Here is a 17,303-nt window from a genome sequence, read left to right as displayed (position 1 = left end):
TATAAGGAACTCACCAAACTACACGCCCGAAAAACAAACAACCCAGTGAAGAAATGGGCAGAAGACATGAACAGACACTTCTCCAAAGAGGACATCCAGATGGCCAACAGACACATGAAACGATGCTCAGCATCCCTCCTCATCAGGGAAATACAAATCAAAACCACACTGAGATACCACCTCACGCCAGTCAGAGTGGCTAAAATGAGCAAATCAGAGAACTCTAGATGCTGGCGAGGATGTGGAGAAACGGGCACCCTCCTACACTGTTGGTGGGAATGTAAACTGGTACAGCCCCTCTGGAAAACAGTGTGGAGGTTCCTCAGGAAACTAACAATAGAACTCCCTTATGACCCAGCAATAGCACTGCTAGGAATTTACCCAAGGGATACAGAAATGCTGAGGCATAGGAGCACATGTACCCCAATGTTCATAGCAGCACTCTCCACAATAGCTAAAACATGGAAAGAGCCTAAGTGTCCATCAACAGATGAATGGATCAAGAAGATGTGGTTTATCTATACCATGGAATACTACATGGCAATGAGAAACAATGAAATCTGGCCATGTGTAGCAACATGGATGGACCTTGAGGGGGTTATGCTGAGTAAAATCACTCAGGCAGAGAAGGACAAATATCATATGTTTGCACATATAGGAGAATTAGGAGGAACTTGACGGAGGAACAAGGAGGAGAAGAAGGGGGGAAATGGTGGGGGAATGGGAAAGAGGCAAACCATGAGAGACTCTTGAATGCTGACAAAAACTGAGGACTGATGAATGCAGGTGGGGAGGGGGGATGGGCATGGAGGAGGGAACTTATGGGGATGAGCACTGGGTGTTATGTGGAAACTAATTTGACAATGAACTATTTGTAAAAAAAATAAAAATAAAACAATTAAAAAATTTAAAAAATTTAAAAAAAATTAATTAAAAAAAAATAAAATCCCCCCCAAAAGAAGAAAGGAAAGGCAAAGGATTCAGAAGTTTCTTCTACTATATATAACTGAAGCCAATTAACTGTGGCTTCAAATTTTTAAAATCTTGTTTCCCTAAAAGCAAGTATTTACAAATACTATATTTTATGTATGTACTATAGGCAAGAAGATTAGAAAAATGATTAGAGTTTCAGTAAACATTTAAAAAAAAATGAAGAAATTCACAATAAAATAAGAAGTAGTCCATGGAGCAGCCATGTGTGTATATAACTGCCATGTGTAAGGGCTGTAGAGGGAACAGTGAACGGAAAAAAATAAGTGAGAAGGACCTGTTAAGAAGCAGGTATGATAACACAGATTTAGATTCAGCCTTCTTTTGAGCTTAGAAGGGTCTAGAATTAAATATGATACCTTCAGAGTGGCCACTGGTAAGTGTGGATCTCAAAGGCCCCAAAGCTCTGTTTTAACTCTCATCCTTTATTGTGTGAGACAGGAAGCAAGAGTTGCAGCCCTTACTTAGTATCAACCAGTTGTATCACCTATCTCTTCCAAGGCTCCAGGTACCTCATCTGTCAAGTATGAGGTACCTGAAGATCTTCAACCATGTCCTTAAAGAATATGCAAAAATTTTGTGAAGGAGATCAAAATATATTGTTACTAAAATCAAATAAGATTTATTAAGTGGGGAAAATCTTAATGACTAAAAATTTCTTAGTATAAAGTGTTCTTTCATATATTTTCTTCAATTGTATTATCTCCTTCTGGTTTTTTCCTTTTGTTTTTTTCTTCATTTATTTATTTTGAGAGAGAGAGAGAGAGAGAGAGCATGCTTGCACATGATCAGGGGAGGGTCAGAGAGAGAGAGGGAATCTCAACCAGACTCTGTGCTTTCAAGCATCACGACCTGAGCCAAAATCAAGAGTTGGACACTTAACCAACTCAGCCAGGCTGGCACCCCTCTTCTGTTTATTTCTCTCTCTTTTTTTTCTATATTCCAGGAGGGACAGGCAGTATGATATAGTCCTTCGAGCACTGACCCTGGTGTCAGACTGGCTAGGTGTGAATCCAGCCCTGCCCATTCACTACCTATGAACCCTGGTAAAGTCACTTAATCTCTTTATGTGTCAATTTTCTCATTTATAAAATGGTGATTGCACACATGCTTCCTGATGAGGAAGTCATGAGGATTAATGGAGGCCATATATATCAAGCAATAGGACTCGCCTGCTAAGCACTGTCATAAACCATAGCTCAGAGCAGGAACATGTTTGGCATGAGACACTTATTTTAAATTCAAATGTAAGTAATGCATGTTGGTCTGCAAAGAGTGCCATGGCTTTTAGGTGCTTTCTAAAAAGAAAGAGGAATATTACCTAATATTGTTAGGATATATTGTTTCAGTACAAAGAAGCAAGGTTTTTATGCTTTTATAGTATGCTACCTTTAATCAAAGAAAAGAGATATAGTAATACATATATGTATAGAGTTATAGCTATATCATTTTAAAAAAGGAAAGATAAACAAAAAATTAAAAATGGTGATACCCACTAAAGAAGTGCATGGTAGAGAAGGTAGAGCTCTCCAAATGTGCTTTACTTTGAGGATTTGACTTTGTAACTAATGTTTTAAATAATAATTAAACAAAGTTAATTCAAACTAAAAAAAATCCATAGAAACAAAAAGCAATGAAGCAAGGGAATATATAAAAAGAAACAAGGGAATATAACTGTTCATGAATTGATATGAATTATTTTTAAGTAGCATTAACCAAAATCTTTAAGAAATCTAAAATTGTTTTTACTAATCACATTGTTAATAATATTACTCTTGTTATTCATTTATTTACTTTATTTATTTTGAGAGGAAAGAGGAGAGGAAGGGCATATGGGGGAGGGACAGAGGGATAAGGAGAGAGAGAATCCCAAGCAGGCTCCTCACTGTCCGCACAGAGCCCACCATGGGACTCCACCCATGAAGTGTGAGATCATGACCTGAGCCAAAACCAAGAGTCAGATGCTTAACCAACTCAGCCACCAGGCATGCTTATTACTGCTGTTATTCTAAAGTTATTCTTAAATTATTATATATATGCTGTCATATGGAACTAAGATTTTCAGTTTAAGAGAAAAGAGATAAACATAGCAAATGAAAAAAAATTACAAGCAAAACCCCATAAACTGAAATTTGAATTGGAAATATGAAAAGTATAGAAATATCAATATAAACATATAAAATATTCCTCTTTTAAGATATTTCTACAGAAAAATCTTAGAAACAGTGACCAATTAAGTAGCAATGAGCTTATCCAGTGTCCAAATTGTGGACTATGAATGCCGTTTCCGACAAAAGGTACCAAGATGTCTTAAATACATGGCTGTTTCCTGGTTTGGGCAGAAAATAGAAGAGAAGATCTTGGGACTGTTTGTCATACCAAAAAGTGAGGATGAATCAGTGACCAGAGAGATCATCTCAAAAGAACTTAGGAACAAAATTGAAGAGATTCCTGTCTTTCCTTTCACCACAGCAAAGGCAGCCATAAGTATGCTCAGGCTTCAGAAGTGGCTTGTCCTCAGTTTCCTCCTCTGTGGCAAGAAGATCTGGTTGGATTTCTAAAATGAGACCAGCGAAATTGCCAATGCCAACTCCTGTCAGCATGTCCAGAAACTGATCAAAAATGGGCTGAGCATCTGAAAGCCTATGATGGTCCATTCAGGGCTCAGGGCTGGAAAAACATTTTGGCCCTCTGGAAGGGCAGGCATATGGACATTAGTAAGAGAAAAGGTACTGCCAATGCTCAAATGCCTGAAAAGGTGACCTGAATAAGGAGAGTGAGAATTCTGTACTAGCTCCTCAGAAGATACCTGGAGCTAAGAAGATTGACCAGCACATGTATCACAGTTTGTCCCTGAAAGTGAAGGGGAATGTGTTCAAAAACGAGTGAATTCTCATGGAACACATTCACAAGCAGAAGGCATACAAGGCTCGCAGGAAGCTTCTGGCTGATCAGGCTGAGGCCTACAGGGCTAAGAACAAGGAATCATGCAAGCACCTTTAAGAGTGGCTCCAGGCAAAGAAGGAGGAAATCAAGACTCTGTCCAAGGAAGAAGAGACCAAGAAATAAAACTCTCTCTTTTGTCTGTACGTAGTGGACTCAGCAATTATAGATAGGTTATTCAATAAAACAAACTTTTATCTGCTTCAAAAAAAATTGAAGAGATTTCTATTGGCAAAGATGAGATAAATTCAAGATCATAAAGAAGAATAACTACAGTGGATTGAAAAACATCAAATATGAGAGGATCCATGAGGTTATAATGATATCTAAAAATAACTCAATAATCATCTCCAGATAATTTTAAAGAACTAACCTATTCTGAAAACTTAAAGGAAGATAATGAGGTATTTTTTTCTGCCCTTCCTGTATGTGCCTCAACATAAACACTTGATATAGTAAAGTTATTCTTTATAGAAGCATTCCATCCAATAAATGAAAAAGGAATGATGGAATTAGAGTCTTACTATTTTGCAATGCCCATTGAACAAATAGATCTAGTCATCAGTAACAGATAAACTATCAGGTGAAAAACTGATTGGGAGCTAAATTTATAATGGGTGAATCAGGGTGATTCATTAGGTAGCTTACTTGGTTAAGTGTCTGACTTTGGTTCAGGTCATGATCTTCCAGTTGGTGAGTTTGAGCCCCACATCAGGTTCTGTGCCTGACATCTCAGAGCCTGGAGCCTGCTTTGGATTCTGTCTCCATCTCTCTATGCCCCTCTCCTGATCGTGCACCATCTCTCTGTGTCTCTCTCTCAAATCTAAATAAACATTTATTTTTTTAAGTTTTATAATGGATGAACCAGGCCAATCATATAAAAACCTGTAGATTAACCTAAGATTATTATAAAGAGATATTAGACACAATGGGCTCTTTAGTGTGATGCAGCAGAAGGAACCCAACATCCTCCACAAAGTATTCTTTCCAAAGCATCAAACTGATATCTGATTAAACCTCTATGTCTAGTTATATAGCTTATAGAAAATAGAGGTCGGAGGAAATTTTTACATGGTATCATGGAGATGCATGTAGGAAAATACAGAATGTGGGGAATTCCACGAAACAAATAACCAACAAACTTTCTTTAACAAAGTACAAGGGAAAAATGGAGAGAAGAGTTTAAAGTTTAAAGGAGATTTTAGATAATGAAATGCAAAGTGAGGATCTAGTTTGTACCCTGATTAAAAAAAAAAAAAGCAGTCAGTGTGTATGTTGTGTGCATGCATACTGAATTTGATGTTGATTGGTATTTGATTTGAAGTCATCAAATTTTTGCTAACTTTTAAGAATCGGATAATGACATCATAGCAATACTTTTCATTTTTTGAGTTCTTCTCTTTTAGAGTTACATATAGGTGAATTATATGATGTGTGGGATTTGCTTCAAAATAATCCATGAGGGTGGAGTGGTAATTGGGAGTATAAATAAATAAAGTTTGGCTATGTGCTAATAATTTTTGACACCGACACTAAGTGATGGATACAGGGAAGTTCATTTCATTATTCTCTCTGCTTGTATATGTTTGTACATTTATTTATAGAATGTCTAAAAATAAAAACACTATTAAAGCACAGAAGTAAATACAAAAACTCCTGTTGAATTTTTTTATCGTGTTTCATTTTATATTCATCTGAATTTATGTACAGATTAATTTAGCCTGTTGAGTCTTCCAATCCAGAAACCTATTATCTCTCTACATTCTGTTCTTCAGCAACATTCTTGTTATCATTGCTGCTTTTGTTTTCACTTTCTTGGTATAGGTTGTACATACTGCTTAAGCTTCGTCAGAGGTAATCATAATTTACGAGACTTTTTCTGTTTTACCAGTTTATAACTGTTTTTCTGTTTTACTAACAATAATCAGTTTGAAAACAAATAGGAAGCAATTACTTTTATGTATGTAACTTTTTAACTTTCCTGATTACTGTTTTTTCTGCTCCTAATAACTTTTCAGTCTAATATCTCATGTTCTAATATCTGATTTTCAAGCAAATCTAATATAATTTCTTAGATATGTAAGGTGGACAATCAATAATACACAAATACATGATAATTTTTCTCATCTCTTTAAAAAATTGTTGCTGTGGACTGAATTGAAAGAAATGATACCATTTCACTTGTTTCCTGAAATCCATATTTCTTCTTTTTTTTTTTTTACAAATAGTTTATTGTCAAATTAGTTTCTACATAACACTCAGTGCTCATCCCCAAAGTGCCCTCCTCCATGCCCATCCCCCCTCCCCCCCACATCCATCAGTCCTCAGTTTTTGTCAGCATTTCAAGAGGTTACCTGTATTATGTTCCTGCCCAACTTGGAATTCTCAATACCTCATATTAGGAACTGTGAGATTAATATATTTTATGGATTGGCACCATGGTTTAAATTTTCAACTGATTCTATCATCAATTATAGTTCAGAGAATGCCAACAATATCTAATAGTTGAGAATATCTATCCCCAACATATATCAAAATATGCATGCTACTACCACTGGAAGATTAGTTAAGAGAAGGATACCTTGGGGTACTTGGGTGGTTCAGTAAGCTGAGTGTTTGATTCTTGATTTCAGCTCAGGTCATAATCCCAGGGTTGTGGGATCAAGCCCCACATCAGGCTCTGCACTGAGAGTGGAACCTGCTTAAGATTCTCTCTCCTTCTGCCCTCACCCTTGCTCACGCTCTCTCTCTCTTTCAAAATTAAAAATGAAAAATAGAAAAGTCTTCCTTGATCCTTATTTTCAGGCTGATGAAATAAGATGACTAAATTAATAAGAACCCAAACTATTCTTTGTCATAAAGTGGACATGGATAAGTTTATCAGAGAAACTGAATAAAAATTTTAAGGCCAATTTCAAAACATCAACATGAATTTTGTTTTGTGTTTTGTCTTCCATAAGGGATGCATCTTGTAGAGAAGTTACATTATTATTCCAGAAGACATTATCTTGGCTTCACTACACATAGCACATCTGGGAATTGTCTTCTTGAAATCCTTGGCTAGAAGCTCTATCTGATGGCTTCAAATTGATTGTGATATTGAAAAGTCTAAAGGAAGTTAGTGCATGTCACATGGTAGGCTGCTTGGCATAAACTGCCTATGACACCAAATTTTCCCAAGGGAAAGACCAAAAAAAGGTAAATCAGGATTCCATATTGATTTTGCATTATGAGATAAAAACTTTTCCCTTCAGTATACTGCATCTCACAATGGTTTTAAGGGCTTTTGCTTCGACCTCAAACCTCTGCAGTGACAATGTGACTCCATGCCAGTTTTTTTGCAACATACAAGCTGCCAGATACAATTATTTCTGACAACGAGTCCACATTTGTCTCAGTCAAGTTATGGTATTCACGGACAAGCATCTTATCCAAGCTGTCACCATTGCACCTCATCTGTTTTAATGTATGTTTAGGAGGAAAGGGCAGTGCAGACTTCCAAAGATGCCTTGAAATGGATTTTTGAAAATCCTGACCAATAATTCTCACCTGGTTTTTCACTGACCAGTGTTACAGATGTTCACTCAGAGGCGGTGGCCATGCTGAATACTAGTTAGGTTAAGTTTCATAGCTTGTCTAAATCAATTCTACTGAGAATAAACTGACAACTTACAAAATGAATCAGAAGGTATGGTCAATACTGCTGTAGCGAAATGTATTAGTCATTCATTTTTTGTAATCATTCACTTCTTAACACTGCAGTTTTTCTTTGCTGGGACCTAACTTAGTTCTTCCCTCTGAAAGTTGAATTTGGATAGGTGCCATTTCTATGAAGTCACATAGCACCCTGTGCTTTTCTCATGATAGCACTCACTACCCACGTTGTAACACGTCATTTATCTGTATGCCATTCTGGATTATATACACGATGAGTGTAGAAATGTGTCTTTTCTCTTAATTCTACCTCCAACACTTAGAATGGGAAATGGCACAAAGTACACACACAAGGGCCAGATTATGAACAATCCCTTAGGTCAGGCTTTTTCAAGCCTGCTTCTAAAGCCAACCTTCTTGACATTGTCATCAAGATTTTTTAAAAAGCTACAGATATCCATTAAGGTCCTTAATGAAAGCCCACTTGAGGCAAAAATGCCCCTGAAATAATACTGTCGGTAAGAAGCAGAAGGAGTAAACAGCCCCAAATAAAAGAGTTTGTCCCCAAACTGCCCCTGCATGTGTTGACAAACAATCTCAAATATGGAGTTGTGTTTCTGAGAATACAAGGTCACTACCTTCAGGCACAAATGAAAGTGCCCTCAGAGAAAAATTTCTCAGGTTGGAAAGGAGCAATAAAAATCCATCTCCAACACTTCTTAGTCAAATAGAGACGGCAAATGGTGAAAAATAAAAACCAGTATCCTGGCTCTTGACCCAAATTTTGAGCATTCATCATACTTAATACATACATTCCCCTTAATACTTGAACATATCTTGGGTGACACAGACTTGTGAATCAGCTACAGATTCTCTTTCCAGAGACTTATGCTTAATATAGAAGTATCTCCCAATGAATTATCTTGACTTTTTCCTTTCAAGAAACACACAGTGAGTATATATTATCTGTTAATAGTAAATATTTAGAAGTGAATGAGATTTCACCATCCCTAAATTTAAAGGATATTCTATTGGAAACACTTAAATATAAACAACTATAATACAATGTATTTATATGTCATATGCTTATAGTATATAACCCAAAATTGCTAATGAGGAAGTTAGCAAAATCCCTGGAGAAGCTTTTATGGAGAATAAGCATGGCTTATTCAGAATATGATAAATACTTTGGTATGACTGGATCATAGATTGCATAGCATATTGGAAGTAATGACAAAGTATAGATTTGGACCAAATAGCAAAGGATCTTTGAATCAGATTATATTCACTGTCTTCCATAACTGCAATTGGTCCCACCTAAAGCACCTGCCAAGTTGTTTCATACAATATGACCCTGTCAACTTCACAATGACCCTCAACTCTCTGTCACATATGATTAGACTCAAGGTGGTCACCTTATTTGAGAACAACCAACTCAGAAACCAGATAGCAGTCTATGAGGTGGCATGGTACAAATGGATCAACTTTGTCTTCTCTAAAATATTAAATTGAAAAGATTGTAAGAATAAACTGATTTGGAGTGGAGCTGAAAGAGTCAAAAAGTAACATGTAGGCTTTGAAGACAACATGGCAAGCCAACTTCATAGGAAGCAAACATTATAAATAAGCTAGAGCTTGGAGACAGAACAGAGGCAAACACAAGAAAGGTGATACAGATGGAAAATAGCAATGTGCAAGACACTGAAATGAAGCTACTTTCCTTTCCAATAAGGTTCTTGCTCTTCTTGACAGCTGATTATTTTATTTTATCTAATAACAAAATGAATCAAATCAGGAGAACCTTGTATGTCATGAGGATGAATCTGCTGTTTCACTGAAGGTAATAGTGAGCTATTCAAAGGATTTAAGCAGAACAATAACATAACCAAATCAGTCGTAGTGTTTTAGGGAGGGAGTCAGACCATTCTAGAATAGGCCTTCATGAAATTTCACTGAAAACTTACCAAATCTCAAAAAAAAAAGGAAGAAATAATTCTTTTCTCTTGACCTTATCCCTTGGCATGGGATAACATCTTTATTTTGTTAGCCATACAGGAAAGGGACTATGTGTATTAGAATACTGTTTTTTTTTATCTCCTTTTCAGAGATAATAATTTGCATTTCAGTGTTTAAAGGAAGGTGAGCCTGAATGATTCAACATCAATAAAGATTGTTCCATAAACTAAATTTCCAACAGTGAAAGGTATTTAAAATAATTGTTTTGCCCACTCAAGGAATGTGATGAATTAAATTCAAGTTAACAAAACATCTGTAGAGTTGCCAAAATACTAGCAGGGGTTGCCCTTGGATGCTGAGAACATGGTCACTATGTTTTATAATACATATATATTGCTTTTATAATGGAAAAGAAATAAACTTAAAGAATAGTTTAAAACATATATTTCATTTCTATCTAACAAAACAGATTTTAAGTTTTAGTTGTCTGGATAAATCTATCTGAGGCTAGGTAAAAGCTAGCATATCTATTAATGTTTGCTATTATTTTTCACATGATTTAAAGACTTTGGTTTGGATTCAATGAAGACAAAAATGGTTATAAAAAATACACTGATGTCAAAGAATCTAGGTTACATGCAAAGTTCCTGTACCCATGTCATATATGAATAGATCCAGTTACTTCATCTCTCTGGGTTTTAGTTTTCTGATATGTAAAATGGTTTGAACAAAATAATATCAAAATCCTTTCCAATTTATTATTTATGATTCTCTAAGCCTTTATATCATTATTATTTGGTATTACTATAATATTTTCCAAGTTTAATTTGCAAAAGTTTATAAACTACTTGAAATTATACAAAACCTCTCAATCCTTTTAGAAGTATCCACAGAAAAACTACAAAGCTTAAAAATTAGGACTAATGGCCTAAACATGTGATGACATATTTACTTATTTTAGTTTCTCTAGATAGAAACCCCGAGTACCTCAGAAGGAAACTACCAAGATTGAAAGTTGCGTATACAAAATCAAAAATGCTTGCATGATTTCAACTAATGCCATAAAAAGAAAATATGTAGAATTAATGTATACTGTTTCTTTTAAGCAAAAGTCTGGTCTTGAATACAGCCAATGAATAGAAGAAATAATTTATATGACTATGCTACACCTATTCCTAGTTTTTTAATACAAGCACACATTTAGCTATCAGAAGATACAAACTTGGATCATAAATAAATAGTTGCTTTTTTGAAATACTATATTTTTTAGAAATATAAACACACACATGTATACATATACACATATACATACACACATATATACACAACATACATCCCCATACCATATCAAGTTCAGGTTTCTCTAACTTTTTACTATTAAGTTGCAAACATAAAAAAGAGCAAAGTATATATTGTTTAGTTTGAAAATTCATTCTAAAGTGTAAGTGATAATAATTAAAACCAAAATCTTGATACAAAAAAAGTGGAAAAACAAATCCATATTTCAGTTCAGAGTATAGTTGGTTTCTTAAGAAAGCACATACATAAAATTCTCTTTATTTCATTATAAAATTATAAAATCATTCTTTTGAGGAAATGTTCCCACATCCCCTGTCATCACTTCTATGCCTGTAATCTGTTGTGTGAAATTTGTATCTGAAAGAGATTGCACACTTTTATTGCCTCTTCCTCTTTAAAACTCATGTAATGACAAGTGAATACAAATGAGGATAAAGAAGAGATAAGAATGAATGAACAATGTCTACAAGGCTTTGGAAAACATAGACTATATTACAAATAAGTAGAGTCAAGAAAGCTACACCTTAAGTCCTTACTGAAGGAAGACCCTATATTGTGCAACAGTCTTGAGAATCCCCAGAAGGTGAGGTAACTAAAAATATGGGAATTGGTTTAAAGTATTCATGGAAAGTGCCAGATCCACATCCTCAACCCAAGAAACCAAGAGACCATCTGCTATGGACTGTACGTTTGTGGCCCCCCGTCTCCCACCACAAATTCACATGTTGAAGCCCTAATACTCAAAGGAATGGTATTTGGAGGTGGGGGTCTTTGGGAGGTAATTAGATCATGAAGGCGGAGCTTTCATGAATGGGAATAATGCCCATATCAGAAGAGACACGAGAGAGATGATCTCTCTCTCTCTCTCTTTCTCTCTCTACCATGTGAGGATACAGCAAGGATATGTCCATCTGCAAACCAGGAAGGAGAGGAAAATCACCAAGAACCCAAACATACTGGCACCTTGATCTCAGACTTTAGCCTCCAAAACTGTGAGAATAAGTCTCTGTTATGTGAGCCACCCAGTCTATGATATTTGTTATATAGAAAGCCTGGGTTGACTAAGACACTACTCTTTTCTTCCAGTAGAGAAAAAGAAAGTTTATTTTTTATAAACTCAAACATGAGGACCTAGACCCAAGTATATGAGGCAAATCACCAAAGCTTGGAAATGAAAAGAAAAGTAAATAAGAATGCACATAATGAACTTGGGGACCGCAGCACCCTTCTCCTGCTTTGTCCCCAGAACACCAGCTTTCAGCTCCAGTGAAGGAGGTTGGGGGTCTTGGGAGGGAAATATCTATAAATCATGCATGTGGAGATTCATTAGTGAAAAGGCAAGTTCACTTTTTAATGCGCTCCCACAAAGTCCGCAGCAAAACCTGGCCTGTACACAGGGAACTTTCCCTCAACTTTTAGTGCCTCACTCATTAATCTGAGTAAGCACACAAGAAACTTAACATTTGAAAAAAGCTTCCAACATGAAGTAGGCCAAAACAAACCAACTAAATACCTCAGAGTAAACAATGACATTGTAGCAAAAATATAGTACCAAAACACTCTATATAATATCTTCCAGTGAAAAAAGATATCACATTTGTAAAAATAAAACGGTATGCAGTGAAAGAAAAAGGAGAAAAAGAGAACCAAAAAGAGCTCCTGAAATATGATCACCTAAATTGGGGAGGTAGAGGATCAGAAAACTTTTTCTGTAAAGAGACATATAGCAAATACTGTAAGTTACAGGATTTAGTCTCTAAACTCTGCCATTGATGGACAAAAGCATCCATAGAAAACATATAAATCAATGAGCATAAATGTTTTCCTTTAGTTACAAAAATTTAACTTTATTTGCACCATTTGACGTAAGAGCATCATTGTTGGATTTCGTTGTGCAATAGTTTGCTGATATCTTATCTAAATTTTAAATAAATATCATCTTTATAATTAGATGACAGAGATAGATAGATAGATAGATGATAGTAAGATAGATAGATAGATAGATAGATAGATGATAGATAGAGATAGATAGATGATAAAATATTGTAACATAAGGCTGAAGGAATCACTGGAAAATAAGACAAGAAGATAAAGAATGGGAAAATAGGAGAAAACAACAACAAGAAAGAATCAATCCAGGAAATCTAAAGTCTGCCCAATAAAATTTCAAAAGTGAGGACACAGAAAATGGAGAGAGGTAATTAAAATAAAAGGCATAAAGTTTTGCAGAACCAAAGGGCACAAAGTAGTCCATTGAATACTCAGCACAATGAATGACAAAAGGAAGGCCCAAATCAAAGTACATCCCTTACAATTTCCAAATATCAGGGAAAATAAAGTGCCACAAAAGCTTCCAAAGATTATACCCAAAAGAGTAGAAATCAGAATAGCCCCTGATTCTCAACAAGAGTGGGTATGAGAAGAGAGTAGAGCAATGGCTAGAAAATTCTGAGGGAAAGTGATTTCTAATTTTGAGTTGTGTATACAGCCAATTTATTAATCAGTTAAGAGAAACCAAAAAACTTCAGGCATGGAGTTTTTATATCACATGCACCTTTTCTTAGAAATCTACTAGAGGATATGTTTAAACAAAATGAGTGGCAACCTAAGAAAATGAAGAAAAGGGATCCAGGAAAGGGGAGAATGCAGAAGGGGCATACTAGGTTAACAGCCATTTTAGATACAGCTACTATTAGACATTAAGGAAACAGAATTCTGGAAAGGGAAGCGATTACCTGAATTGACTGAGTGCCTGGAAAAATTAAGCACTTGATGAATCTTTCAAAATACTGGGAAAAATAACTGGCACTAGGTACAGACAAAAATGTAAGCAAATTTAAGGGATAGGGAGAGAGAACTATGGGGGAGAGAGAAACTAGGGACAATTCTTAATTGCAAGAAACCAAAAAGTTGAACAAGAATGTTAACGTAATCTAGTACACCACTTAATCCAGCAGCACCGTTGCTTACCTAGTCATCTTAGATACTATTTACTTAATATTGTATTAACATAAGAAGTAGGAGAGAGAAAATATGTTATTAACCTTCAGTTAAAATAGCAAGAAATGAAAATATCAACAAAATTCAGAAATATTATGAGAAAAAAACATAATAGCTAAAATAAAGTCACTGACTCTGAAAAGAGTAATTGGTAAAGAAGCTGAGAAGGAGAAGCAAGTATGGATGTTTTCAATACAACTCTTTTATCTTATTTGCTTTTCAGATTATGTACATAAAATTCAGTTCTCAATGATTCCTTAATATTTTTTATTTTTCAGTTACCTACTAAATTTGAAGTATGGGGTGCCTGGGTGGTTCAGTTGGTTAGGCACCTGACTTCAGGTCAGGTCATGATCTCACAGTTCATGACTTCTAACCCTGCTTTGGGCTCTGTGCTGACAGCTCAGAGACTGGACCCTGTTTCAGATTCTGTGTCCCTCTCTCTCTCTCTGCCCCTCCCCAACTCACACCATACTCTCTCTCTGAAAAATGAATAAACGTTATTTTTTAAAAAATTTTTAGTACATTGAGTCCGTTATCAGTTAATAGCATATAATTCATTTGTTGATAAGTAGAAAAAAATACCCAGAAATAACTGGGTCACCATTGGCATCTAGGGACAAAGTACTAGAGAAGGAAGAAAATCACTAAGAAGTAAGGAGATACTTGGAGGAAAGTCTTCTTCTTTTATTGTATATATGAAACTTGTCTGAATACTGGGTCTATTGTATGAGGATCTGATACAACATGGGGTCTGCAACAATCTTTGAGTGGGTGGGATCACGCCCGATGGGGCAAAAATTCCTGGTGCCAACCCCTAGTTAGAAAACCAGATCTAAGAAAGCCAACTCTATGTAAGATCCATTTTATGAGTTATGTTTCTGTTTGTTCTTTTTGTGTTATCTCCTAAATTTCTTATTTTTTAAATTTCTTCAAATTTTGTTTAATCTTTCAGCTGTGTTACTTGTTCCCAAAAAAGAACATGCTCACTCTTGTGCTGAAGTATCATAGAAGAAGCAGGGTCTGCCTGAAGCCACTGTAAAGATGTTGGTGCTGATCAATGAAAATCCCAAAGAGAGACGACATCTCAGGGAACAGAAGGTCACATGAGTTACCTCCTACTTGCTCTCAAATGTGAAGCCTTCAGAAAGGGATTTAGAGATTTTTCTGACTATTCTATCAAACTTTCACTAGCCTTTATCCTCTGTTATTTGTCTTCACAGCACTCATCTCTAGTTGGTATTGCTGTGTGTGCCTATGATGTTTATTTTTTACTATCCCATCAATTAGAATGTCCTCTGATGGTAGACACTTTGTCTTATTCATTGTTGTATCCTCAGCACAAAGAACAGTGGATGAACTTGATAAATATTCACTGAATAAATAAATAAATTCTCAATTCAGGACTCGATAAAGAAATTTTATTTCTATTAAGGACCTGTGGCATTTGCTTCCAGGGATAAGTCAATTTATGCCTGAGTCACAATTTTGCCACATGGGGGCTCTGCTGTTAGCCACAGGAGATTCCTAGGCATTCCCCCTGCACTCTTAAGGGAACTATTTTTCAATCAGGATTAAGCATTAACAATACACAGAAGGTTTCTCAGGCCCTTTAAGACAGTCCCCAAAGAGACTGATACATTTTGGTGTAATACAAGGACCCAGAGCTCCTATTCTCTGCCACTGTGTTGCAAACCTATGCAGTTTCTCTTCTCTCAGAAGTTTAATATCTTTTAGGTCTGCAGGATAAAATAAAAAATATCAGACTTACTGTTTGAGAAACAAAAATAAAATTAACCAATGGAAAATTACGGTTTTTAATCCAAATCAAGATTTCTATTATCTTTCACTGTCTGGTGGTTGGGGAATTTAATTCTTAATGTTGACATATTTGTCAGAGACACAGATTTTAAAATATATTAGTGTACCCAGTTGAAACTATTCTTTACAATCCTTTAAAAATACAATAGAACATGCTATAGCCTCGATGTTTGTGACCCCCTGCCCCTCTATATTCATAAGTTGAAACCTAATCCCCAGTGTGATGGTGTTTGGAGGTGGGGCATTTTGGAGTGATTAGGTCATAAGGGGAGGGCCCACATGAAGGGATTCCTGCCCTTATAAGAGAGGCCCCTGAGAGACCCCTGGCCCCTTATCATATGAAGTTACAGAGAAAAGAGGACATCTCTCTGAACCAGGACTAGGCCCTCAACAGCCACAGAAACTGCTGGCTTCTTGACCTTGGATTTCCCAGACTCCAGAACTATAAGAAATGTTTCTATTGTTACAAAGCCACCTAATCTGTGGTATTCTGTTCAAGTAACCTAAATGGACCAGAACAAAAATTGTTTCTTTAAAAATTCTTGTTATGTTGGAATATATATGAAGCTAATATAGCAAAATGTTTATTATGATACCATTTAAACAATATTGGCTTTATATTCAAAGCACAGCCATACGTGGAAAATAGAACACCAAATATTAAGGTGTAAATTTGGTTAAGAGACATTTATGGTTACTCTAAAGTTCCTTTGTTTTACTATGAGAAACTATAAGAAATTTGGGAATGTATATATAGGACTATAAATTTTACAGTGTGACTCTGGTGCTTGCCATGTTCTTTCATGGAATTTTTTCCAAATGAAAAGCTTAGAAAACTGATTTCTCTCAATATAAATGACGATAAGTGACTTTTGATTGCTATTCTCTTGAATTTTTTGTGACTTTGTTAGAAGAGCACCTCAACATCAATACAAAATTAGCAAATTTGCTTAGCAAGGAGCATCAAGTAATTGCTTTTGCTGAATATAGGCAAAAAGCAAGTGTGATGAAAAGTAGAGAAGAGAAATACTGGTAAATATGAACATTAAACCAACATAGACTCGTGGCACCTTAATATTATTTCTCACTTCCAATCTTGCCATTTAACCAATTATGAATTCCCTGGTTCTATGAATACTACACAACAGAAAATGTTTTCTTTTCTGAACTCTAAGTCTCATTTTACACAAAAGTTTGGCAAGCCTCAGATTTGCTGCCAAAAGTAAATAGATGTCCTATGTATCGATTTGGGGGCAGATATCCTGCTTCAATGAATAAATAAGACTCTTGTTCAACATACATGTCATTAAAACTTACTCATTGCAAATGAAATGACACAAGAGGAAGCAATCAACCAAATACAAAGCATGGAACAAGGTAAAGTCCAAATGACCTGGTATCTCCCAACAAATCAATAGCATTACAAAATTAAAGAGATTTCAAAACCAAGAAAACCAAATGCAATATCTGCGTTTTGCTTAATTCTTGACTACAAGCCAACTTTATGAACTTACTGTTAATTTTCTTAGGTGCAGTAATGCTAGATGGTTAAATTAAAAGTCTCTATTGGTTAGAATTGCATACTAAAATATATATGGGTAAAGTGACATGATTTCTGAGATTTTCTTTTAAGATACTCT

General features: G+C 35.5%; 1 protein-coding gene and 1 pseudogene across 1 annotated transcript in view; one reads left to right on the top strand and one right to left on the bottom strand.

Moving 5' to 3' along the window:
• Nucleotides 1-17,303, bottom strand: part of CTNNA3 (catenin alpha 3) — a 1,079,366-nt gene that overhangs the window by 391,711 nt on the left and 670,352 nt on the right. The window lies entirely within an intron of this gene.
• LOC120232506 lies at nucleotides 3,480-4,059 on the top strand (annotated as a pseudogene).

Source organism: Hyaena hyaena, unplaced genomic scaffold, assembly GCF_003009895.1.
Source record: "Hyaena hyaena isolate Hyena2069 unplaced genomic scaffold, ASM300989v1 scaffold_73, whole genome shotgun sequence".
In the NCBI taxonomy this organism is placed as follows: Eukaryota; Metazoa; Chordata; class Mammalia; order Carnivora; family Hyaenidae; genus Hyaena; species Hyaena hyaena.
This window is presented reverse-complemented; position numbering and strand designations above follow the sequence as displayed.